Source organism: Ornithodoros turicata, chromosome 3, assembly GCF_037126465.1.
Source record: "Ornithodoros turicata isolate Travis chromosome 3, ASM3712646v1, whole genome shotgun sequence".
Classification (NCBI taxonomy): Eukaryota; Metazoa; Arthropoda; class Arachnida; order Ixodida; family Argasidae; genus Ornithodoros; species Ornithodoros turicata.
Genome location: NC_088203.1, coordinates 96,847,573 through 96,873,640, shown reverse-complemented (window position 1 = coordinate 96,873,640; position 26,068 = coordinate 96,847,573). Strand labels below are relative to the sequence as shown.

Below are 26,068 nucleotides of genomic sequence, written 5' to 3'. Positions count from 1 at the left end.
ACGGGGAAACATCCCATGTCATCATCACTTCTCCTTCATTTATTGTTGTTGTTGTTGTTGTATCATGAACGTGAATAAATTCGGCACGCGCTTCACATAAAGAGACGATGATGATGTGGGGCTGATGCCGTCCAGCAGGCTGGGCGCTGCCCCAGTGCCATTTGTAGATAGTTAGAGATGATGATGGAGATGAGGATTCAGGAGATCAAAGCAGGGTGAAGAGGCCTGTTGATGACGGGAAATCCCAAAGGTGACGGAGACCTTGGTGCCGCTGCTGGACCATGGTCCCATGAGCCTATGATAAAGGGGCGGTGGTCGATTGCATGCACTCCGTGCTGCAAGATCTCACGCTCCCGCTGGTAGTAAGGGCAGTCGATAAGTAGGTGGTGCAGGTCAACGCGCACATTGCATGATGTACAGAGGTCCGATGCCGCACGGCCAAGACGCCTGCCTCATAACTGTGGTAAATGCAACATTTCAGCCGCATGCGCGGTGAAGAAGAGATGCGTAGTGTCGCGGAAGGCGATGAGGAAGCGACAGAGAGAGAGAGACGGATCCAATGCGTGGAGCAGAGTGTATAGGGTGCCATGTCATGCAGCCACTGTGATCTCGTCTTGTTTGCAGAGATAGCACGGACAAGGGCCCGACGGTCACCTTCGGGCAAGGTTATAGAGTGGGCTGAAGGTATCTGACGACCCCGTAGGACAGCCTGGTCAGCCTCTTCATTGCCGGGTATGCCCACATTACCAGGTACCCACTGTAATACTATGCAGTGGCCTAGGTCCAGCAGCTCCTTGTGGGATTCAAGCACGTCAGCAACAATGCACGCTAGGGGACCGCGAATGCCCATTGTTGCGAGGCATTAGATTAGCCTTGGAGTTTGCGTAGAAGACCCATGGTCGAACCGAACACTGCAGAATCTTGCGCATGGCAAAGAGCAAAGCATGCAGCTCAGCACATGTTGACGACATCCGATACGAGAGACGGGAGATACCAGGTATGTCTTCGGAGGGAATAACATAGGCGCATGCGAAGCTGGTTTTTGTGGATGAGCAGCCCGTAAAAACAGGAGTAAAGCTTGCATACAGGTCGCTCATCATATCCAAGGTGAGCACCTTGGACACACCTGCAGCAACATCATTCTTTCTCTGCAGCCCAGGAACGAATAGCGAAACAGATGGTAGAGCGAGGGTCCAAGGTGGAGTTGAACGCCCCTGAGGCTCAACTTGAAAACGTGGCAGGTCATGCTTCAGCTGTTGAATGCAGGACCAGAACTAGTTGGCAACTTGTTGGAACTTTCCTTGGCAAATTTCCTTTGTCAGTTCGTAAAAGCTGACATAATAAAACTTTAGTTAGATGACATTCACAGCAGGAAGTGGCAAAGACCTAGTAAGAACAAATGTCGTTGATAGCGTGATTCTGGTTGGTGTAGTTTTTATTATACTTTAATGACACGTTTTCTGGGACACCCTGTATATGGGTGTTCGATACGTGGGGACCGCAGATCGCTTCTTTTTTTTTTTTTTTCAGATGAGGAAGGTCGTTTGCCGTGAAGTAAGTTACACGAGTATGCTGTTTCTACGCGTACAATGCTTCCTGTCGGAAACGTTCAGTAGAGCATTGTTGTATGAGGTGCGAAATAGGTACAAAGCGTGATTGAAAGTAACGAATCCGAGGCTGAAACACCACGGCTCACAAACACAGCTCAAGACACAGGATGAGTCTTGTGGGTGGCTGGCGTTTTCGACGACTGATATATTTCGATTCTCGATGTAGAAGTTTAGTCTGCTCGCACTTGTCCACATGTACAACCCTTGTAAGTGGGCGGATGTCCGTACAGCTCCTCCTGGAGTCGGCCCGGACGCATACTACCCCCCCCCCCCCCCATATACACACAGAGTCAGCCACACTTTCCTGCTGTCCTCTCTCCATATGTTTGTTTTGTACACCGATCACGTCCACAATCGCTTCGCTGTGCTAACGCATAATAAAAGAAGAATTTAAAAAACCTATAATCATAGTTATTGGCAAACCGCGCTCTGATATAAGACAGTGTTTTATTGGTACCCAAGAACAGCTTCACAGCCTGCTTCACAGACTAAGATGCAAGACTGTAAGTAACACCTGCCTTCCGTTACAAGACTGGCCTCGCTCCATCCCCCCGCTGCGAGCCTTGTTTCACCCACGGCGACCTGTCGCACATCGTGAGGTACTGCCCTGGTAGCACCAGGTCGTAGAGAAGTAATTATGGCGCAGTTGGAAGCTCTTCCAATACCCGTGGGTCACATTGGACTGGCCTTCTCCTCGTCCGTAGGACTGTCTTCATTTCTCTCTTTTTTTTTTTTTTTTTCAAGAGTGAAGCTTGCCGCCTTGGTTGAGCAGGCAGACCTCACTTCTTACTTCTTTCTTGTTTCTAATTATTATAATTGAACGTGTGATCTGATGTGATGTGATAAAGAAAAAAAATGGGGATGTGAGTTTCGACGAAGTCGAACTGGCTACCCCGGTACACTTACACACAGAAAGTACAAACAGATGATGAGATGATGAAAAAACAAAGAGATGATGCCGAGAGAAGAACAGAGACGATAATGGAGTTCAACATGTAGTTCAAAGTTCGTGTAGTTATTGAACGTCATTCCCCCCTCCCCCTATAAGTAACCTTCAAATCGACAGCGTACATTGCTTCTTTCGCTAAACTCCTGCCTTTCTGCTGAACGGGCAATCGGGGACTTTTTTTCTCTCCTTGTCCTCCAAATTGAATTTTTTTGTCTCAAACGAATCACGTTTAAAATTTCATCGTGTCATTTTCATCTCCTCCTTCGTTAACCGCGAGTCGCATTTAAGTCTCTCGAAAATGGAGCAAGCGAGAAGGAAATGGAAGGAAAATGTCTTATTCCTTCGTCCACTGAGCCGTGTGCTTAGTATCGTGCGTTTTACTGTGCTGCGACATAATTGGATCATACGCGGCGAGTGGGTCGATCAGACTTCCGTTATCAAATCTTCTTACACAGCAGCTTACCGTGATTGTAGTTCCGGTTAATAATAGTACATCTTCGAGAGCAGCCATAACCTGACGGCATTGTGTGCGTTCTTATTTCTCGCCTGTACGCAGTGGGTTCGTGTTTCTGTCTAGGCAAAGAATCGTACGGATATCAACCTTTAGCCGAGAGATGAAAAGAAGTGCAGCGAAGCGTTTGCTGTAGTAAGGACAAATGTAATCGTAGCTGTCGTTGATGAAACCGACTTTAACTCTTTCAAATAGTTACCGTTTCAAATAGTTCAAATAGTTCTTTACCGTGCAACTGTGTTGCCCATGAACGCTCCTGTTTGCGCTTGTGATAAGCAGTGTTACAGCAAGTCATCTGAGTATGAGAGTTCTACTTGGACCTTTGGCCAACTCATCGTTGCAGCGCCTGACCATCAAAGCTCTTGGACGTTTAGTTACGGACACAGGACATGCCCCTTGTCATAAATATGTTTGCTCGTTTTATCTATAGTAGCCAACAACGCATTAATGCAAAGCAAGCTGCCTCTCTGTATAACCTGTATTTCTGCTTTTTTATATCCCCCCAATTGCGAACTGAAGGTCATCGAAACAGGCCTCCTAATTTCAACATATTGCGACTTTGACGAGTGTGTACATTTGTAAATTAAGTTCAGCCTCAAAAATACTGTTCAAACACTGGAAATGAGCCCGTGATGAAAGAGAATGTGTTCAAAAATTCACTCCCGCGGCGTACTGTTCCACTATTGTACCTTTTGAAAAGAATTCTTTGTGCTGGCTTTTGCCAAACCCGACTGTTATGAATAAGGAATTTATTTGGGTTGCGAGTAATGCGCGCCGAAAATGTAGACCGAAACGACCAGTGTGTTTTCAGACTATTTCAATCACACGATGGCCCATAAATTATGGAAGCTGCGAGCAGTCACGTTAGAACAGTACTCTAGGGTTATTCCTAATCCGCGTTTCAGAAATTCTTGCGAAAATAATGTTTACGGAAACGGCGTCTCGCGGGTGTTTTTACACGCATGTCATTACATGCAGATGTCAAGCCGAAGATATGAAACGTGTACGAAAACGGAGTTTGCTGTCGTGCCGAGTCATAAGATAATGTGACGCGTGTTAATGTTGGTTTTATTTTTGCCGTATACACTGCGGTGGCCGTAACAACAACAACAACAGATAAATTAATGATGATGAATGGGGAAATTCGCCACATGAGATGCGGCCCACTCCCCCAAGGCACAGTGGGCAGGATGAGATGTGTCCTGATGATGAGGTGATGAACGACGCTGAATACGCCTCGTGCACACACTAAAGGTGGCGCTTTGCGTGGCCACGTAGCGGTGGGAAAGTGAACTTTTTGTGTGAGTCGTCCGATATCGAAACCAGTCAAAAGTGTATGTGGCGGGAGTCATGAAAATCAAAAATGTGTGAATCGCTTGTGTAACTTTGCCGATTTTAATCTAATTAATTAATTAGATTAACGACTAGATTAGATTAGATTAATTAATTAATTAATTTAACGACTAATTTCTCAGCAGTTCTCAGCAGTGTTCTCAGCAGTCAATAAGGCATAAGACTATATGAAGAAGCAGGCATGTCAGCGTTATTACAATTCTTTGAGCTTTTCTTCGTGCGCACCGCACTTGCGTGTGTTGGTGTGTTCGCTACGTGTGTTCGTGCGTTAGGGCATTACTTTTAGAAGCTATCAACTCAGGCGCGGTGTCACCGAAGCATGGTGACGATTGAAAGCGTACGAATAGCCCTGGAAACCCTGGAATAGCCCTGGAAGTTCCTATGGCTGCCGACAGGATTTTCCGTGACGCGGCGGACACTTTGCACGAAGCGTATATAGGGGGTCGATGGCGACGGATAGGGATAGAGCCGGTGACCGTAACTGCCGCCTTCTTCACCTGTTCTTCGGGCATTGTGTCAGCTTGTAGATTATCATCGTGTGTGACGACCTTCTATGAGAACGACATCAACGTCCGATGTACATAATTCAACACTTATCCGAATAACAAACAATGTCAGCGAAGCTACAACGCGCTTAAAACGCAATTCTGTTGTCGTGCTGAGTGATGCAATGACGCCACACTGCAAATAAGCTGATAGGCTGCCATTCGTCCGGAAATCATTTAGGTTCACGCCAGCTCGTTTTTCTTCGCTGCCACACAAGAACAACCGCACGTAGCCAACGTTGGCCGGCATGTTTTGTAAGCTTGTTATTCCGTCGTGGCACTTGAGCAGGCGTTTTCCTTGCTCCGAGCAGCTGACTACAGTTTGCAAACGGGCATCTATTTCTGGTTTGAAGTACCAGTTCATCTCTCCACCTGCTCTGAAAGTAAATGCTCGGATTAATTTCTATTACGTCATCGTTGTGATGTGATTCCTCTCTACTACAACATGATATTGGAATGCATTCCTTGTCAGAAGACAGGAATATCCTACTGCCCATGCTCTTGTTTCCAGACCTGCAGTAAGCAACACGACCAGACCAGTAGTCCCAACCTTAGTTCCACGAAGCTTCTGAAGTGTTTTGCCTCGTCTTCTGCTAACACGCTAGCTAGATTTAAAGGCGTCGGTCCTTCATTTTGTAAGACATCGTCAAATAACACAACCTTGAACTGGCAAAATAATGTGCTGATGAGGTCGACCCTGTCTCTGACTTCAAAGTTTTCTTTTGAAAAAAAAAAAAGAAGGTTCTTTCGCCAGTTCATATCCCCATGAAAGGAAAAGACCTCTGCGTTCCCCCGTTTAAAAACTTCCTCGTCCTGCGGTGCCCATTGTGTAGCGGGCCGTTTCCTCGTGCTGTTGCGACCCACCATAACATATGATCCTATCAACCATCGGCCGCAGGAAACCGCAGGCTTCATTTCTCTCTTTAACGCCCTGTCCTAACGAGCGCTTTCGGAAAGCTTAAACTTTTTTCCCGCCGCCAACTTCATTGACGGTAATGCCCCTTATGCAATGTAAATGGATGGCAGCGCAATATATGCTATACCATATGCGCCTGTCGCTGTGGTCAGAAATGGGCCCTTTTTATGGCGCGACAGAGCGTGACCTCACCATGATGCCATTACAACACAGGAAGGACTTGTGTACCGCTCCTGTTTCGCGTGTAAATGGAACAATGATGACGTGGAGCTGAGGCTTCATCATGAGGCTTAATGAGGAAAGTTTGTTTACGCCTCGGATTGATCTTTATTTTCTGAATAGGTTATGGAGAATGGGATTCAATAAAGTTAACTTGTGATTTTGGTGTCATCATCACTTCTCCGTCATTCATTGTTGTTGTTCTTGTTGTTGTGATTTTGTAATGCGTTTGCGAATAAATGTGTAGTGCAATCTTGTTGTTGGATTTCTTACTACTTCCTACTATTCTTCTTTCACATCCAATCCAATCCAATCCTACTACTTCCTGCGTCATACTTGTATAGGGTAAGTTATATATCACACCTTGTATCTCTCTTTTAAAACTTCTCCGGCTTTTTCGACGACAAGTTTTACGCAACCGACGTTTTAATGGCAGTATACACAACTTGAAGCAACCTTACAAGTTATCGAGAGTATGTGTGTGGCTGTTACTTAACTGTGAAATGTAATGCTACCTACACGTAATACTCAAGAAACTTGTGAAATTTGTTCAGAGCTGTGGGGATGGATACAACCTTCTAGGATTCTCTGTGCATGATCTTGCGATAATTGTGAATAGTGGATAATTGTGGACTTCTAGTGAACATGTGGATAGTGAACTTCTGAATAGAGAACATGTGAATAGTGACTAGTGAACTTGTGAGTAGAGCACCTGAGAAGTAGTTGTTTTGGGGGGGGGGGGGCGATAATTTCTGTTAGGAGTAGCAGAACAAGTCGGGAGACGAGTTCAATTTCTCGTCGTGTTTTTTTTTTTTTCTTAAAAATTAACTAACAAACAAACTCAAGAAATGTAATAGTAAGATCTGCAAAGGCATGAGGTTGTCCCTTGCTGGCTTCTTGCTCGTCTTTGCAATTTCCCAGTCGCATTGTATTTTGCATTCAATATTGCATTTTCATTTGCAAAAACACCCTTTTCATGCTACATATTTCTTCGAATTTCACCACACATCAAGCTGGCGCCCCTAGCACCTGTTCACATATGTGGTCAGTTTGAGTATTACACGTGGAGACTTGGGGTAGCTGGTACATCGCGGCGCGGGGTCGTATCAAGGATATGGCGTCAAGACAACACGAAAAGAGAACGAGGACAACATAACGTCATACAAGAAAAACGTCACCCCACCGCCAAACGTTGTAAACACCTTTTCGGTAGGTGGCGGCTTGACACCCGTAGGTATTTTTTCTTGTGTATAGTGAACAGTTGCAAGTTTGGCGTTGTGTTGTCTGGGCGCCATATTCTTTTGCTGCTTTTTGCTGTGCTGCTTTTTGGCTTCCCCCGATTGTGTTCTTTATGTGGAAGATCCAATAAAGCATCGTTTATCGTTATCGTTATCGTTATCGTTATCGTTAGTAGTGAGTAGGGACGGACAAGCCGAATCCTCGAATACGGAGGTTCCGGAATCCGAATTCCGGTGCCAAAAAACGGCGAATCGAATCCTTCGAATCCAACAAGCACGTTTGTTTGTTTCTTTTTAAAATTGGCGCCTCCGGAGTCCGCCGAAAGCCTGATTGTCCAGCAAGTGTTTTCTTGTTTGTTTGTTTACATATTGCTCTGGACTCAAACAGTTCAGGCAGGAACACTTACATTACAAATTTAAAAGTAACCTGGTTTCGCTTCTAATTGTTTCTTAGTTTTATGGAAAGAGTTCAGACTGGAGAGTTTATGTATTTCCTGTAGTCGATGAACAGCATGTTAAGTAAATTACATTTAAGAAGAAGTATATGGGTATGTGTTGCCCTGAAATTGAACTATTATTTAGTTTATTTTTCATTAAACAAAGATATTAACTTCTGCTTCAAAACACTTCTCAGTAGAATTGTTTCTTCCCGTGCCTTTTTAAACTCTTTTTTATGAAAAGCTTCGAGCTTCGCAAGATTCGTGAATTCGGAGAACCTACCTTGGATTCGACTTCTCAAAATTCTGGGTTCGTCCCACTTCTATTATAGTGAGTATTCCTGGAGATATGTTAGATCAGCAATGTGTATTTTTCATATCTTAATAAGCACGGAAATTTGCTCTAGACCAATACTGCCGCAGTGAAAACAGAACAGTAAGAAGCGCATTCAGCTCCTTCTGGCTATTTTTTGTAACGACATCTCTTCAATACACTTCGCTGCAACGACGCAAAGACACCCACTTCAAGCACTGATCCTCTCACTATTTCCATTTGGGTCCCCCGTTTATATCCCTCAATGCAATCGCATCTCCATAATCTCCGGCGCACTAACATCCCATCAGAGCAACCTCATCTCCGTTCTTTGTTGTCGTCTCCTCTTCTACATGGGCAGCATTTATAACACCAATACGATCCAGAATACGGTCTCGCAAGGGAGAGGTATTTATGTCGACGTATACCTTAAATTCGACGCATCCATTTTCGCAAAGACTTCGGGCTGACAGTTCAATTTGCCCTCTTCTTAATCCCGTTGGTGCAAAGTGCTCCGTCGAAATGCTCCGACCAATCTCTGCATGCAAATTTTTCACGCCCTTATTTTCATGACTAGAGACTACAGGAGTACACGGCACGAGTGTACAATGGACGCGATGGGCACACCCTGTGACCGAGCATATTTGTCGAAAGCAGTGGTAATGAGCCGTGCCTATTTGGGGACTTGGTTTACTCCCCTAATGCAGAGAGCGCCAGGGAGGTTGAACTATATGGTTCGGTGTCAATTACCCTCGTGTGGTGCTGTAGCCGTATAGGTGATGTTTTCCCTCGAGGCTACATCGTGGTCTCTGTTGTGTTTGTGGCAGGCTGTTGTTGCTCCTTGTTTCTGTAGGGCGAATTATGGGTTCCGTGGGAAAACGAGGATGCTCTGTACGGGAAGGCTTTTAAGCTGAATGAGTCTTAATTATGGGGTAACGAGGTTCTTTTTTAATTAGACGGTGGATGTGACCGTGGTGTGTGTCGGATGTGACCGTTGATTAGAATAGTTTTATGGTGAGTGCGTAGGCTAAGATATCGATCTGCCACGTGCACTGCTGTCATAATCACCGCCAGTATCGCAATGTAAGAGATAATCTGCTTGTATTACGATGCTGAATATACCAGGAAATGAAGTAGCTGGTCAGGCAGCAAAGGATGCACTGGGTAAAACCAAGTTATCGGCAATACCTTTCACAAGATTCCAAGACGTTCCTCCACGAATCGACAATCAGACGGTCCAAGAAAAGCTGGAAGCAAGCCCTCCGACACATAATTTCCTGTCTCACATAGACCCCGGTCTCACGATCATTCCACATGACATTTGCCGAAGCCTCCACACGGCTACTCACCGGATTCGACTCGGCGCGCTATATACTGCCACCACCCAATTCCAAATCGGCATTGTGGCCTCGAGACTGTGCGACATCTGCAAAGTGCCCCAGGACACGTTACACGTACTTATACAGTGTCCAGCACAAGAAGACGCAAGGAATAGACTGTCCCAGCACTTCAAACACTGGACAAAAGAACATTCTCTTACTGCAAAGCAATGGGAAGATGGCCCACAAAGGAACGAGACACTGAAGGCACTGCGTGTCTACCTAAAAGAAAGCGGCATGTACAGCCGCTACTAGCAGCCACATATCATAAACCTCAAAACCACTGAAATGAGACGGAGCTGCTCCAAGTCCTTCCCCCTTTTTTTCTTTTTTTAGCAGTTAATTACTACTACTACTACTACTGCTACTACTACTGTGATGCTGAATAGTAACCCTTTTTGTGCAGTTGACAAGTATTTACTGAATTTGGTACGGTGATGTATGCTTACGTCTTTGTGTAGGGACGGTAAATTGAACAGCTTCTATGCTTTCGTACTGTTTCGATGTGTCTGATGCATATTCTTAGTATTCCTCGCATATCATGATAAGACCGCAGTTCAACTCTCTGGACATTTCTCTTGTGTACTTCTGTGTCTTTGGTTCCAGCCTACAGTATGCACCAGCTTGTCAGCGCTCTTTCACTTCTGTCGATCAACTCTCCACTGGGAAGTACGGAGTGATCTAATACCACTATACCTCTGTGCTGTCTGCGGTACACTTTTCCTACTGTTATATTTTATACTGTCTAAATCTGTACCCTACACACACAGCCTGGTTCGTCCGCGATTCTCACATACACCTTAACGAAGAAAATGCGAGGATTGCAAGTGCGAACACTTTTCGAGTACACTGCACACGACCATCAGAGCTAGCGTATTCACGATAAACGACGTGAAAGTGAAAAACGCATTTTACAGCTGGTACAAGTCTGCCGGTTGTTTAGTATATTTTCGAAAATTTCAGACTGTGGCTCCTTTTTTCTTCTTTTTCTTTTTCTTCTTTCAGGGTCATCTTAATCCGGGACGTTTGTCCTTCTATGTTGAATTTCCTCATCCACTACAACGTCATCTTAATAGACTGCGTGATAATGAAATTGCAACACCGTCCAGACCGTTGTAGGATTCTCACAAGTTCACTAGACAACGCGAAGTACTTAACACCTCTGAGGCTGTAATTACAGTTACCCTCGTTTATCCGAGCTTCACTTATCTGGGTCCCGCGCTATCCGGACAAAAATCGTAGGGGCAGATTTCAGTCCACGCATTTTAGTTTAATTTATCGGGGCTTTAGCCCCCGGATCCCGACCACAATTTCCAGGAACAACTATAGGAAAGTACCCAGCAACCCGCCTCACTTATACGGTCTTGGGTCAGGGTCAGTGTGCGACCTACAGTTCCGCCAGCGAGGGCGGCAACCTTGAGGATTGGGTGAACTACTCCGTACTATACTTTAACCGTTTTCCTCTCTCCCGGGTGATGGAGATTGATGGTGATGACCATCTCTCCCGGGTGATGGCGAACTCCGAACGGGGTGATGACAGCGTTTGAAGCTGCAGCTGAAGGAAGGACCTTCATTCCGAAAGTAAGAGAGTCAGTCAAAAAGTGCGCCCGCAGATTTCGAGTACCTCTATGTGGACGACAACGACGAAACGTGTGCCATCATTTCTGAAGAAGACGTCGTTGATATTGTCAGTTGCAATGACGACAGCCGTGAGTCAGATGACGACACTGAAGAAGCACGTGTGGTGACACTCCTAGAGGCATGAAATGCACTCAGAACTGCTCTGGCATTTGTTTATTTTTCGCAAAAGAGCAATGTTCCCGAAGTTAGTGCAATAACTAAGAGCTTAGGAGAACTTGGGACTTATAGTAAACTTGCACAAATTAGTATGGACAGTTTCACATGCATTACGAAAAAAATTACAGGAGGGTCAGGACTCGTGTAACGCAAAATTTAGCGTCAGCTCTGCGTGTGATGAAATGAGGCCGGATGAAAGTGTGTAGACAAATTTATTTAAGCGTGATGAGTATTGATCTGTGGTCGCTAAAATGGTTGGCGAGGTGAGTGGTGTCCTGAACGAGGGGGCTGTTCTGGAACACCAAGTCTATGCATGAGCCATGTCTATAGTTGTGGGTTGGCGGATGTCGGTGCAAAGTGTAAGGTGCAGTTGTTCGGACATATCACTTAGGAAAGTGGTGTTCTTGGCCAGTGAAACGTCCACGTTGAAGTCTCTGACGACGAGAAGCTTGTGCGTACGGTAAGGCGCGAGTACACACACCATAAAGTCCCGTATGCATTCCGGCGCGGCGCGAGGCGAGAAGTAGCACACAGCCACCATGTGCCCTGTGGCAAGCTGCACGGCACTGCTGACGAGGTAAAACTGACGTACTTTGGTTTTTATCTCATTTTCCATCGACAGCGGGCTTAAACTGGCGGGATTCTTCTCCTTACCCCCAGCGCTGAGCTTACATGCGATAAGAGTTTTGTGCAGACATGCGAATGTCGCCGACGCCATCTCGGGAAAGTCTCCACTATACAGCTGATGCTGTAATATAGATACGGGCCTCGTGGACAGCTCAAAATATTGTGCTTCACTTATCCGGATGCCCCGCTATCCGGACATTTTCGCTGGGAACGGTCAAGTCCTGATAAACGGGGTCGACTGTACATATTGGGTAAACAAAGTGCTTCAAAGGCGACGAACACGCTGACGAACATCTTTTATGTGAGCATCACAATCATTATATTCATCAAAGTAATTCCCGCTTCTGTCCAGAGTGCGGATACCTGCCAGTGAACTGCCTTTCATGAACAATAGAGAATCACAAATAAGGCTCCAGTTGAAGAAAGACGGATGTCATTTCCAAGTTATACACCCGACGCGCGGACAGTCTTCAATGACCACTCAAACCAATGGCCATTGAACATACGTCATAGCGCCACCTAGCGTACGACGGGTCAACTTGTCAAGGACCATTGGATCCAATATTTCCTGATAGGTTGCCGCGGTACGCGCTGGATGGCTCTACGCGTACGTTCAATGGCCATTGGTTTCAATCATCATTGAGGACGGCATGTGTAACAGGGATATTACTCCTATCAATGAATGAAACAAGAACATCCCACTTGAGTTTTCTCGAAACAACGTCCGTGCTATTTTCCATTGTTCCCCGCCCCATGACGATATGTCTTTTTTCACCTTTTCTCATTCTTCGTAATGCTGCTACAATATCGATCTTGGCAGCCACCGCGTATTCCGCTCAATTCTTTTGTGGCTCTCACTAACAAGGACAAAGGCAGAATAGGGTCATTCTATCGAATGACTATGCCTTATCCTGTATCTCTCTCACGTCTGGGTGTGCAACTTTTCGTAACTGAAGTGCTACTGTATATGTTCCTCAACCTTTCAAATGGCCGTTTGAAATACAGCAGTCGTCGTAAAAGCTAGACAGCGGCGGGAATCGAATGACCACCACGTGTCAATTGCTGATCGAGTGCGCTAACTACTCCCAAGGACCGTACCACTACGCTGCGCTAGCACGGCTCGTTTACGACTTGGCAAGGACGCCATTCAAACGAACGAGGTCGCATTGAGTGCGGAGACACCCACGAACGGGGTCCCTTGGCGAGTCGTCGGCGAGCCGTGCCAGCGTAGCGTAGTGGTTAGCGCACTGGACCCCAGGCTAGCCCCTAGTGGTTAGCACACTGGACTGGTAATCGCAGCTGTCTGGCTTTTTCGATGACTGCCATATTTCAACCGGCCCCTTGAAAGGAACCTCGGGACGCGGCACAGAATAGAGCTGTTGGGCCACCGCGACGGGTCTTTGGCTCCGATGTAATTATCAAAATGCCGCGCGCGCTAAAGAATGCGGCTAATGTCTTCCCGCGTGGGCTGGCCAGGAAGGACAAGGGCGAGGTTTCGGTCAAGGCTCATTTCCGCGATAGTGAGTATGGGCGACATTTAACTGGGCAAAGCGTATACGCACGTATTTTGCTGCATATGTTTCGACAAGTACCATCGGTTTGATAGACTACATTAGAGGCTTTTACGAAAGGATACTCAAGCGCTTCGGTGGGCCTCATAGAGATAAGGAGTGGTCACTACGCATTGCGTATAACTCTGTATGGGTTGTGCGCATGTGCAGTGACCGTTATTTATTTGGTACCCCAAGGCGCTTGAGTAAAACTCCGTATTATTATTAACGTCCCGAGGAGGGAGACACGTGCCCTAAAACATAGTATCTTTATGCAAGTATGAGTACCCTTACATGTGTGTTTGTGACTCTTTCGCCTTATTGAACTAAACTTCTTTTTTTAATTCGGCATTAGCGCCGCGAAGCAACTGTAGCGGCGGTCAGATGGAGATAGAGAAATAGAAGTGGAGGCCTTGGAGGTTAGTATCGTCGGGAAACTCAGTCGGAAAATCCGGAGAAAACCTCAGACAGCACAGGCGGGAGTAGGATTGGATCCCAGCAACTCACCAGTGTTTGATATCCTTGTCACATGGGCACAGTCTTCAAGGACCATTGAGATCAATGACCATTGAAAATGCAGGTAGCACCACCTAGCGTGTAATGTGTCAACCTGTCAGGAAACATTGGATCCAATGCTCTTCGAGAAGTTGACGCGTTACACGCATGGTGGCGCTACGTGCATTTTCAATGGTCATTGGTTTCAAAGGTCGTTGAAGACTGCCCGTGTGACAGGGTTATGACATTCTGGGCCAGCTCGCGTGGCGTAAGGGGTTAGGATGATCCCTTTCCGCGCCGAGTCTGGGAGGTGACGCGGGTTCGAATCCCGGCATTGACTGTGCTTTCTTAGGTTTTTCATCGATTTTCCGGCAGAGTTTCCGAACGAATGTCGGCACAGTTCCCCATGAAGTCGGCCCAGGATACCTACTAATCCCCTCCCTCCGTCCAGCCACTCCTTCCTTGCTGTCCTCTCTCCATCTGTCCATGTCTGTACGCCGGTCATGGCCACAGTTGCTCCGCGGCGCTAAACACGGAATTTGAAAAAAGCGACCTTACGGGTACCATTAACGGGCGGATACACTCTATCCACAAATAAGCCTGCAACTGAAAGGATAGTTAACGAGCAGCGTTTTGCAAACATCTGCCGGAAGCCTTATTCGTCCTTCCTGTTGTTTCGTTTTCATCCGAACTCCTTCTTTTCGCGTTAGTATCCTGCCTTCCTGCATTCAAAAAGGTGTATCAGTAGGCGGTCGTTTGTAGTGCACAGTATCAAACGAAGCAGTAAAGAAGCCATTCAGAGTTGCAGCGACTCCGTTCTGTCTGCTTTGTGTGGCGACCCCATACGTCTACGTATCGTCGTCCTCTTGACAAGCGCTCTCTCGAGATTAATGTTCCGTCTTAGGGTATCTGTCCTTCCTGTGCACTCTGAATCTGCACTTACGTCTACATGCGACGTCTATGTCGAAGGTTTTGCAACGGCCAGATTCAGATATGTATCCAAAGTGTTTCAGCTCTACAGGTTTGATTTGTGGATGTGGCGGGGCTGTATCGTGTACGGATAATAATAAAACGAATAGAACGTAACGGGTTCATTGACACATATCCCCCTTTTTTTCTTTATCACATCATCATCATGAATGGGGCTGAACTGTGCTGAACTCACGGAGCCTACATCCCACATCATCATCATCATCATCCATTCATCTATGTTGTTGTTGTTGTCACGGAGCCTGCCGAAATAAAATGTTTGTTTTGTGCACCTACAACAATGTTCGGACCTATCAGAAGAACGTGTTCCCTGCTTGAATGTTCCTCCTACGTACCTGAAAAAAACTTCATTCAGCAATAGCTCACACAGTAGCTGCTGCTGATTGTAGACATGGTACTACATAAAGTCCGTTAACCATGGTATCGTCCTGAAGCATTAGCAGACGGCGGTGTTGTATAGTCTGCTTTGTCGTTTCAGGATGCTTCTATCTCTACGTTCAGGAACAATTGTATGAATTTTCTGTGGACACACTGTATTTGCATGTGTCACATACTCATAAGTCGTAACTCTTTATCCCATGAAACGCAGCAGTAACAAATGACTCTTTCACGTATTGCCGACTTGCCGTCCCGGCACAAGATACTATGGCACAAAAACGTATCTAGCGCAACGCACAATTTAGCGCTTACATCGCACGAATGTTGACAGCGAGCAATAGATCATCTCGCAGTATAATACATCATTTCACGTACCGGCCTCATGCATTGCTAACGGTTTTATAAGAAGGTATCCATGCTCGTCGGGTTGTGTCCCGCACTGACGTTTCTACGTTCAATATCGAAAATGTGTGTGTACCAACATGGGAGCAGAATATTTATCCTCTATACGATATATATTGGAGGCGAAGGAAGCTTTTTCTCTGTTGTCAAAAAGCTACTTTCGATATGATGCAAGAAGGAGATAATGGATCGGGACGAAATACGAATTTTTTTTTTAAAAGCGACGCATTGTTACGTATTAATGCGACGTAAGACGAGCATGCATTGATTTTTATACTTTGGTATTTTGCCTTCGATATTATACGCCTGTATTCGATATTATGCGTCAGTTTAGTACTTAATTTCGGTAGAAAATTCGTTCGGACGTCTCGATTAAATTTGGCTTTCATTGCAATGAAATTAGCTATTTTAGGTACTCAGAAATAGCTTATACGCACGTAAGAGTGCTTTTCGGGATACGTCGTCAAATAAATTAAATGAATTCGTGGAATGTCAAAATTCGATATTCAACTTATGGAAAACATGATAAAATCCTTCGCAAAACCTAAAAAATGGGAATAATAATAATAATAATAATTATTATTATAATAACTAAATATATATGAGAAATTTAAAAAATCGCAATATCGATGGGACAGACCACAGTGAACAGACATCAACGTAAAAGTCTTAATATGCACGTTTCTGTTCTTTATATTTATTTTTTATTCTTTTTTATTTGTATTTTTTGGGGGCAGTTGCGCAATTGGTCGGGTGCCGAATTCAATTTATCCATGATTTTTATTTTTTATTTCCTGATCAGCTTATCAACTTATAGGACGAAGGGTGCCTTACGAAAGTTGTCTGCTTTTAATGATGGTACACCAGATGGCACACGAAATGTACAAAAGCGTACACAAGTACGCAATCTGTGTCTGCCGTCATCCCCATATCATCGTCATCATGTATTTCTCTCTCTCTCTCTCTCTGTGTCTGCCTTGAGACGACGTGCCAATTTATTACCAATTTGAAAGCATTTCATTTTAAATCGCTTAACTACTCCTGCCAAATCATTCAACAAACCACCAGAAAGCCTACACTGTCTTACACTCTTCTGCAACTCCACACCGAACAAAACATACTAGATATATCATGCCCGTCTTTAGTCTCTTTAAATCTTCGTTTTTACTGAGGTGGATTGATGACTGGAACAGGCTTGCACAGAATACAGTCTGCAGTACTACAGCAAATGACTTTATAAATGCGCTAACACAATAGATGCAATACTTTTTTTTAGGTCACAAAGGAAATTAGTGAGGTATTGATTGTCCTCTCATTTTATTGATTTGCGTCATACTGTTGCCATACTTTGTATTGAAAGTGTTTACGAGACGTTAGCGTGCCATTCTAGGTAGAATGATGTATGTATATGCGAAATGACGCGCGTGCGCGTGCGTGTAATTTGCGTGCACAGCTATTCATGCTTCTCTCGTTTCCGCCACCTTCTTCGGCCCACGAGGTCTGGCAGTGTTATTGAAGTAAATAAATAAATAAGAATACAAACGTAACGTTCCCACGCTCGTAGCATATAGGCAAGAAAGAACACCAGGGCCCAATACACATAGCTTCCAAACTGGTTTGTGTTCGTAAGAGCGTTCCCGAACTTCGCTGGCAGCGCTTTGTTGGGCATCAGCTCCACAAGATGTGAGTAAGCTGCCAGCAGGAAGTCCGTTTGCTTTGCTCTCCTCCATGGAAGCTGGAGGAATTTCCGACACAAACAAGCACGTCTTTGCAAGCTGTGTTTTGATGTGTGCTTTTTATGGCTGCTTCTCTGAGCCGTTGCTGACGCCTTTTGTTAGTGTGATGGTCCCCCCACCCCCACCCAAAGTAGAGAAGCATTCCTTTTCCTTACGCATTTATATGTGCTGTTTTATATAAACAAAAACTTCTCAGACGAGGCAGAACTTGCTCACCTCCGTAATTGGATAGATCCGATAGATGTTAACTAGTGAGCTCCGGGAGCTCACTCTGTTCAAAAACCCTTAGGCGGAAAGCAATAATCCACAGACCGACGACTGTCAACACAACCTATTTGGAAAGCGTATACTTAATACCACTTCATTCTCCTTCACAGCGTGGAAAAATGGTGGTGGTGATGAACTGCTTGCCATAGTTGGCCACGCTCAGTCGGGCCGCGTTACCACTTTCGCAAGGGGGGGAAATCGTGCGTCCTGGGCCGGCTTCACAGAGAGTTGTGCCGACATTTGTCTTAAAGCGTCTGAAGAAAACCCAGGGGAAACGCCCAGACAGCACACCCTTCCCTCACAGACTTCTCAGTTCCCTTAGAAGTCGGCCCAGGACGCACATTCCCCCAGAGCGTTAGTTGTGACGTTGCCCACCTCTGTGAGGCCGACAACGGCGAATTCTTTCAGCACTACCACCACCACCACCACCTTTCTTTGCTGTAGGTGCATCTAGCTGTGTAAAGCCCCACCATATCATCATCAGCATTATCATCTGCTTCAACACGCACGTGAAAGAAAACGAACGTGCAATTCCCCTTCTTGGTATATATATTTCGTGCCTGTCGTCCACTGGATTGCTCCAGACGCTTTAGTTCTTCCTCGTATTTTCATCCTTCCTTCATCATCTTTACAGAATGTTCCACGTGCAACGGGGTAGGATACCGCACCACCGCGGTGAAATACCCCATCTCATCGTCATCATTTAGTATTATTGTTGTTGTTGTTGTTGTTATTGTGTCATCGTCTAGGCTATGTTTTAGCCGTAGGCAGCACCAGTGCCAAAATAAAAGCTCAATCGAAAGTTGAAGCGCAGAACATACGTGTCATCAGCGGATGTCTCCATCAACCGGCCCCAAACGTGGTAACATGCTTACACCCCTGATTGCACCGCACAACGTCAGCTTTGTGTTGTTGTTGTGCCTGTTGTTGTTTCTCACTGTTTTTTCGATTTCGTGTCAATCTAATCCGACGTCCAATATCCAATCTGTTTGTCTTTCGTGTGTCCTCGCCACGCCACCTAGCGTGTCACCACAAGAGTTTCACTTCCGTTGCCTTTTTTGTACCTTTATAGTGAGGTGGTAGTTACAGCAGATTATAACCTACGCATTTATTAGGGGCCCGCTACTGCCATCAGGACGAGGAGGAGGCGAATGAGCTTGACTGCGGCGTAAATAAATTAACACGTCACGCTGCTGACGTAACACAGTAGAAAGCCGAAGACTGGAATCACTATTGGCACCTATCACGCTAAGGTTTCCCTGCTGGACTCTTTTTATATGACTCCGGCACTTCAGGGTATGAATGCTGAGGCCAAAATTATGAATTTATTTCTCTAGAAATATGCATTTATTTGTGCTAGTACTTCGACAGCCCCAACATGCATCCAACACTCCATGTGCGCAAAAAAAGTGCAGTGTAACCGTTTATTTTGTTAACAAGGTAGGCGTGATCGTGGAATCACATCTCAGTTACACTTCGTCATTTGCTTTGTCGACAGAGTTTCATATCTCATGGAACGAACATTTTGAGCGAATCCCAACTGAGACGTTATGGAAACAATGCGTTGATGTTTCAAATTAAAAACACCGGCAAACACACACACACAAAACAAAAAAAAGAAAGAACCTATCTCGGCAAATACAAAATTTAAAATCCTGGGACGCTGATGAGTAAGTAGACCATTAAACGGAAAGTGATACCCAGTAATAGTCACCCGCGAGATCTTCTTAAATGAACGACCATTTTCGTTGCATATCCCCTTTGACCTTCTTCGCCTCTTACAAAACCAACTCAGAAACTATGTGAGGCGAGACACACTATATAGCTGTAAAAGAGAAGAAAGGAAGTAATGCTAAAGACAACGTTATTTCTTGGTCCTTGTTCGGAGCGGGCGTGATTTGATTAGCAGGAAAATGGGTATAGTACTTACTGGACGAGAAAACTTGCCCATTAGGGCGCAACAATGTGCCATTGCGAGCCCGAATAATTTAAACCGTTAACGATGCATCCTTACGAAAGCGCAAAGCTCAGCTATTACCACAGGACCGACTAAGCACAATGTTGAGGGCGCCGTTTTGAGGTGGTTTGCGGCGAATGACTGCACGCAGTTCACGTTGGCTACTAAGCACTGGTCCTGGCGGCACAGTGATGAACCTGTTCGTCGCGAGATTAGGTACTGTTCTGCGAATGGGGGAGGGCAGTGACACATTAGGACCGTTGTACAGGTTGCACAGGTACGTCATCTGTCACGAAACGTGTCAGTTATGGCATTTCATGAACTTAAATATTTTTGTGCTTTATCTGCTGCTTCGTGCATACCTTCCACACGGCATGAATACTTTTCTTCATTAATTTTCTTGCCACTCTTATAGCTGGACTTGGTTCTGTCCGGATGACTTTTAAAAATATATCTTTTTTGCTCATCACCCTGAGCCAGTGTAAGACGTCATAAAAAGTGTGTTTTTTCTTTTAAAATCAATCAATCAATCAGTGTGTGTGTATGTGACATGGAACTTGCAAGAAGTCACTCAACTGCTAATGACACTAGACACATAAATATAAATATTTCAAAGTTCAACAAAAGATTCATAAACGGAAAATCGGGAGATCACGGCTACTCACCTGGGTATCATCCACATCGCATATATATTTCATTGAAGCTACCCCTCGCTCGATTTCTCATAACACTGCAACTTTCCTTACACCCCCCTAACTATCACTTCGGGCAAATTGGTAAACAAAATACCTTCTCCACAAAGTGAACACGGTCACACTTGCACAAAATTACGCTTCATGCCGACACACTTCACATGCAACACAAGTCACTCAAAACGCCTTCGCCAGTCTTCGTACCAAACTACACAACAAAGCACCCGTTTCGACAACGATGTATTGCAACCTCAGTCTTACTTTCACCTTACTTTCATCGACTCGGTATCGACCATCACCTCACCCCGTACGCACCTTTCAATCCTTTCCCTTTCTTTCCCTTTTCACACTTCCCTAAGCCCCCCATTCTTCTACTACACATCGTTTATAACACATGTACACTTTGTAATTAGCTTTGAAAGGGGGACATCGGACGCATAAACAAACTTTAACGTCAGTGTCTATTCATATGCACGTCCACCGGACATCCAGGTGACATAGAAATAGCGGTGTCAGAATGTTTATGTATACTTTGCATCATATGGGTGGGGGCGAGGAGAAAGAGAGGGAGCGTGCACAGGTGTGAAGATCGAAGAGAGGAGGTTGCTGCCCTACCTGTATCCGTGGAGGCAGCGTCTCGCCGCAGCCGATGAGGATGCAGGCGCACGGGGCCAATGCTATAACGGCTTGTGTTGGCGCCCGCGCCAAAAGGGAGAGCACTCGCGACCGCGCGCGCGCGCGCGCGCCCTAGGAGGCAGCGGCGCTGCGGCTGAAGTAGCGGATTTAAGGAAAAAGGACGTCGTCTTTGGTCGTTGTTTTGAATAGAGACTGGTTTCTTGGGTGGAGTTGTGTTTTGAGAAGTGGTTTTTCCTTCTCTGCAGTGCACGGGTCGCTTCATTCTGAAAGAGAGCATTTCTCTCCGTGCGATGTTGTTCTGGGTCTTCAAATGTAATATTGAAAGCCAGTGAGGAATAATGGACTTTGAAAGGAAGATGCTCATGGATATTGTATGTGTCTAATCTGAATCTAGTATTCCTGGAATACATCTAAATAATCCGATTGCCAATTCTCATGCAACGATATAGATGAGCTTATTGTAAATGGCTGTGTTTCTAACTGCAGTCCCCTCTTTGCACGTTGATACTTGCTACGCAGCTCGGTCGAGCAGTGTCAATATATTTTGGTAAAGGTCAAAGGGCTTTCGTTCCTCTCAGTCGAAATAATTTAGTTAGTTATTTATTCAACGGATACCAAATCTCCTCGCGGACATCAAAGATTGTAGAAATCACACGTTGAGCTCTAGTAGCTGAGAGCTAAAAACATACCACCACTCAATAAGTTCTAACTTGTCATGTGCCCTGGTTGCCTTAGCATGACGAAGGCCACCTGTCAGACGTAACGACATTTAATCGGTGATGGGCAAAGTACTCAAAAATTTTACTTACTGAAGTAAAGCGCAAAGTGACTAGCGTCAGTGGTACTTGAAGTGCAATACAAAGTACGATATTGTAACTGTCCTTGGTGTAAAATAGGTAGTTAAGTACGCTGGAATGTTAGTTTTCATAGCGCCACGTGTCACCGTTTGATGATTAAAAAATTTGACGAAGTGATTACGTTTTGATGAGCATTTAGTAAACATTTTTCGCAAGTGCTAGTTCTGAAGCTAAGCTTATTAGTGCTCATTTATGAACATAAACTCTAAGAAACGGCATTATTTGCATTTATATATCTTCGCCAGAAATCAGCTGCGCTAGTGCAAAGTAGTTTTATTTCCCGATTTATTGCTCTTGATACCCTTGCCGCCTTCTTTCCTTTTTTCGTTTTCTTCCTATCTTTTCGTCCCCTTTCCTTTTCCGTTCCTCTTTACGAAAGGAATAGCAAGTCGGCCTTTGCTTGACTAACCTTTCCTTGTTTTTTTTTTTCTCAATAAACATATCCCCCCCCCCTCTGAAAATGGACAAAAGTAACCCATTTCGTTGTTCAAAAATCCTGCTTCCACACACAAAACTTACGTGTCGATATTTTCCATTCTTTGTTTTACAACTTGTTTGGGTTTGCAATTGCTTCGATGAAACACCCCATACCATCATCATTCATGTACCAGTAGTTGTTGTTGCTGAGCGTGTGCTGTGTCTGCCTCTTGCGATTCCGACGTTTTACACTCACTCGTTTCAGACTTTTGAACTCCATGTTGAACTCCATCACTTTAGCTCGTTCATCTGTTTGTGTATTGTGTGTGTGCAAGCGTCTTGGGGTAGCCAGTTCGACCTCGTCGCGACTCACATTCCTCTTTTTTCTTCTTCTTTTTTTTTTTTTTTGCTTTATCACATCAATATTATTGTTTGTCTTTGCATTTCCAATTGGAAACTTGAAGTCTTGACGGGAAAGTACCAGCTCGCGTGAAGTGAAGTGAAGTTGTGAAGTTTACTTTTGTAACGCGCGTTAGTCTTATTTTGTCGCCGTATTATGTTATGTGCAGCAGTTTTCAATGAGCTGTACATAACGTAAATATTGTTTTATTCATTCACTCTTGTCATTGGAGTTGGAGTTGGACGGACTAACTAACTCACTCACTCATGTCATTCTTGTACGTAGCACCAGCATGAATCATAATCAAAGATTGAAAGAAAAAAAAATGATTCGCGCGGGTGTGTGGTTAGCGTGCTGGCCACGTCACGTGGAGACTAAGAGGTAACCGCGTTCGAATCCCGATGCCGGCTGTGCTGTCTGGGATTTTTCCTGGGTTTTCTAGAGACGCTGTCAGACATATGTCGGCACAGTTCCCTTAGAAGTCGGCCCAGGACGCACATTTCCTCCAGGGCGTTAGTCGTGACGTTGCCCGCACCTGTGAGGCCGACAACGGCGAGCCCTGTCACAAGCACCACCACCACCACCACCAGCAGCACCACCACTAGAGAAAAATACTTGAATACTTGGTACTTCAAGTGTACTTCACCACATATCACGTTCCCAGCCAACCGTCATCCCGAGTCACATCGTTCTTTCCCCTGATTTGCTGAAAATGGGGGTGAGGGGGCGTACGCCATTTTTGTTACGCAAGCAGTTTCATCACCATTACCGCCACCACCACGCCATTTTTGTGGCATTATATAGCTCATAATTGCCACAGAAGTGGCGTACGCCCCCCGTTTTCATCAAATAAAGGGAGAGAACGTTGTCATTCAGGATTATGGTAGGCTAGGAGCGTGCTATGCGGTGAAGCTTTGTTTTTAGCGAGCCCTTTCACCATCACCACCACCACCATCTGTTTTTGGAGTGTACCACTCATCACTGCATTTAAAAAAAAAATAATTTATAGAGGAAGCCTGTCTGTGTCCGACACCCGCAGAGCAATATCTTAGTTTACATTCATTACGGCAGTGCGTTGCGCTTGAATGTCGACCACTCTGCCCGCGAGAATGAAAATCTCGCGCTCGTTATTTATTTATTTATTTATTTACAATACCCCAAAGGCTCTTGCGAGCATTGCGTGGGGGAGTGGGGTTGTACAGATATTAGGTATAACAATAAATGCACTTGACAAATAACGGTGCGAAAAGAAACGAATCAATTGATTATTAGTGAAATGGTTAAATGGTAGATGATATCTTCCTATGAAACGTGGTGTGATCAGTGAGCTCCGCAATATTCAAGGGAAGAGCATTCCAGTTAATAGTAGTCTTACAAAAAAAAAAAAAAAAGATTTAGCAAAGATATCAGTGTGGCAGGCGAAACGAGTTACCTTGTACAAATGGTCGAAGCGGGGAAAGATTGTGGAAGAACGAGTGATAGGGGAAATGCTAGGCGGAATGGTATGAATGAACTTGTGCAACAGAGACAACCTTGCAATGTATCGACGTCTTTCTAGGTTAGGGAGTTGAAGTTGTTGTTTAATTACCGAGACTGAAGAATGACGTGAGTAATCACCAACGATGAAACGGGCTGCTCTATTCTGGATGGCTTCAAGAGCGGAGGATAAGTATTGTTGAGGGGGGTCCCACAAAGCTGAGGCATACTCCAGTTTTGAACGTAAAAGTGATAAGTATGCTAGTTTTCTAATTTGCTGAGGTACGAGTTTCAGGTTACGTCGAATATAGCCAAGAGTCCGGTTAGCATTGCCAGCAATGAATTATAATTATATATGAATATATATATGAATTATTATATATATATATATATATATATATATATATATCCCACTATATGTATCCCACGAGGGAATGGATGGCTCTCAAACATACCCAAAAGTTCCCTCTGGTAGATTTACCTCCGCCTTCCAGCTCATGAAAGAAAAAGAAGACATCAACGAACTCTCGCTCGGTTGACTCCACCGGTTGACTTGCGTGACCCAGAAACCGCCGGTACAACCAGCTACTCCAAAACATTTGGTGTGCGTGACTAAGCCGCGTATCAGTTTCTCGATATATTGTGAGCATTAAATCTAAGCACCTCATGTGTGTTTCAGAAAGCTAACCAGGATGTATGAAATGCGGGCTATCTTTGCTGATTTGTCTCCAGTACCTCCTCTTCGTTGAGTGATCTGCGGTCCAGCCTATGGAGGGCACTCTCCGGACTCTTCAAGACCCAGTCGTACTAGTCATAATCATAGTTGGAACACTGTCCTATTAAGAAGACAGCCAACTTATCCCACGGGTTCTTCAATGTGTCGGTTGGTCCGGTGTCGGTTGGTCGATGTCGGTTGGTCCGGTACTGACATCTTGTACATTCAGTGACTCGACGGATCACCGACTCATCGACTTGCTCTCCCGTTGAAAGGACTTTCCCGCAGTACACGAACTTTGCTCTTCAGGTTGCGAACAAGAAGTGCTTTCACTAAATCATAATTATTCAAGATTGGCTCTCTCGACAACGCAAATTGCGTACATTGTCAGCAAATTGAAGCTATGGAAAACATCCTGCTTCATTGCTGTGCATATGCTGCGGTGTGGGAGAAATACCTTGGCCATTGCAGGAACTGTACGGTGGATGATGTCCTACATCCAAGAGGCTCTTTCACGGAAAGACTCTCCAATATCCAAATAATTCGATCCAATAACTCTCCAAAATAATTCGCAGCCTGGTCACACACACACACACACTGAGACACATTATGCATGTCCCAGATAGGCGCCTCCCCCCTGCTTTGAACAAATCCCCAAGCAGCACAATGTACTGAAAGTCGAGTGCAATAGGGGTGGACGGGTAGATGGAAGACCTTGAACAGGCTCGTCCAACTAAAGAACATTGATAAGACATATACCGTCCACCCCTATTGCACTCGACTTTCAGTACATTGTGCTGCTTGGGTCAGTACACAGAATGATATCATTCGGAATGATGGTTGGCTAGGAGCGTGCTATGTAGTGAAGTTCTGTTTTAACAGTGTAGACCTTAACTTTCGGCCGTCATCATTCCTTCATCTGTTATCACATCATCTCATCTCATCATGGCTACAGTCGTGACGCAGCCCACATAAGTGAGGCCAACAACGGCAAGCCGGTTTTCGTCACCACCACCACCATCACCAATGGTTGTGGGAGCATCTCGACCGGGTTGTACTAGTGAGGATGCTCCCGCAACCACTGAATGTACAAGTTGTCCCTACCCGATCACCGGCGCTTTAGAAGGACCAGCGTGTTCAGTTGACTATCGTCACACACCACCACCACCACCACACACATCGCCATCGTCTTAATGGGTTAACGTT

At 45.1% G+C, this 26,068-nt stretch overlaps 2 protein-coding genes across 2 annotated transcripts in view; one reads left to right on the top strand and one right to left on the bottom strand.

The window, feature by feature from the left end:
- The window catches only part of LOC135388941 (potassium/sodium hyperpolarization-activated cyclic nucleotide-gated channel 2-like), a 271,076-nt gene extending 250,041 nt beyond the window's left edge, over positions 1-21,035 (bottom strand). Inside the window, exon 1 of the mRNA XM_064618824.1 lies at positions 20,977-21,035. The gene's annotated coding sequence lies outside the window, so the exon portion shown is untranslated. The remainder of the gene's footprint in view (positions 1-20,976) is intronic.
- LOC135388942 (unconventional myosin-Ie-like) overlaps positions 1-26,068 on the top strand; it is a 216,272-nt gene that overhangs the window by 121,440 nt on the left and 68,764 nt on the right. The gene's annotated exons all lie outside the window — the stretch shown is intronic.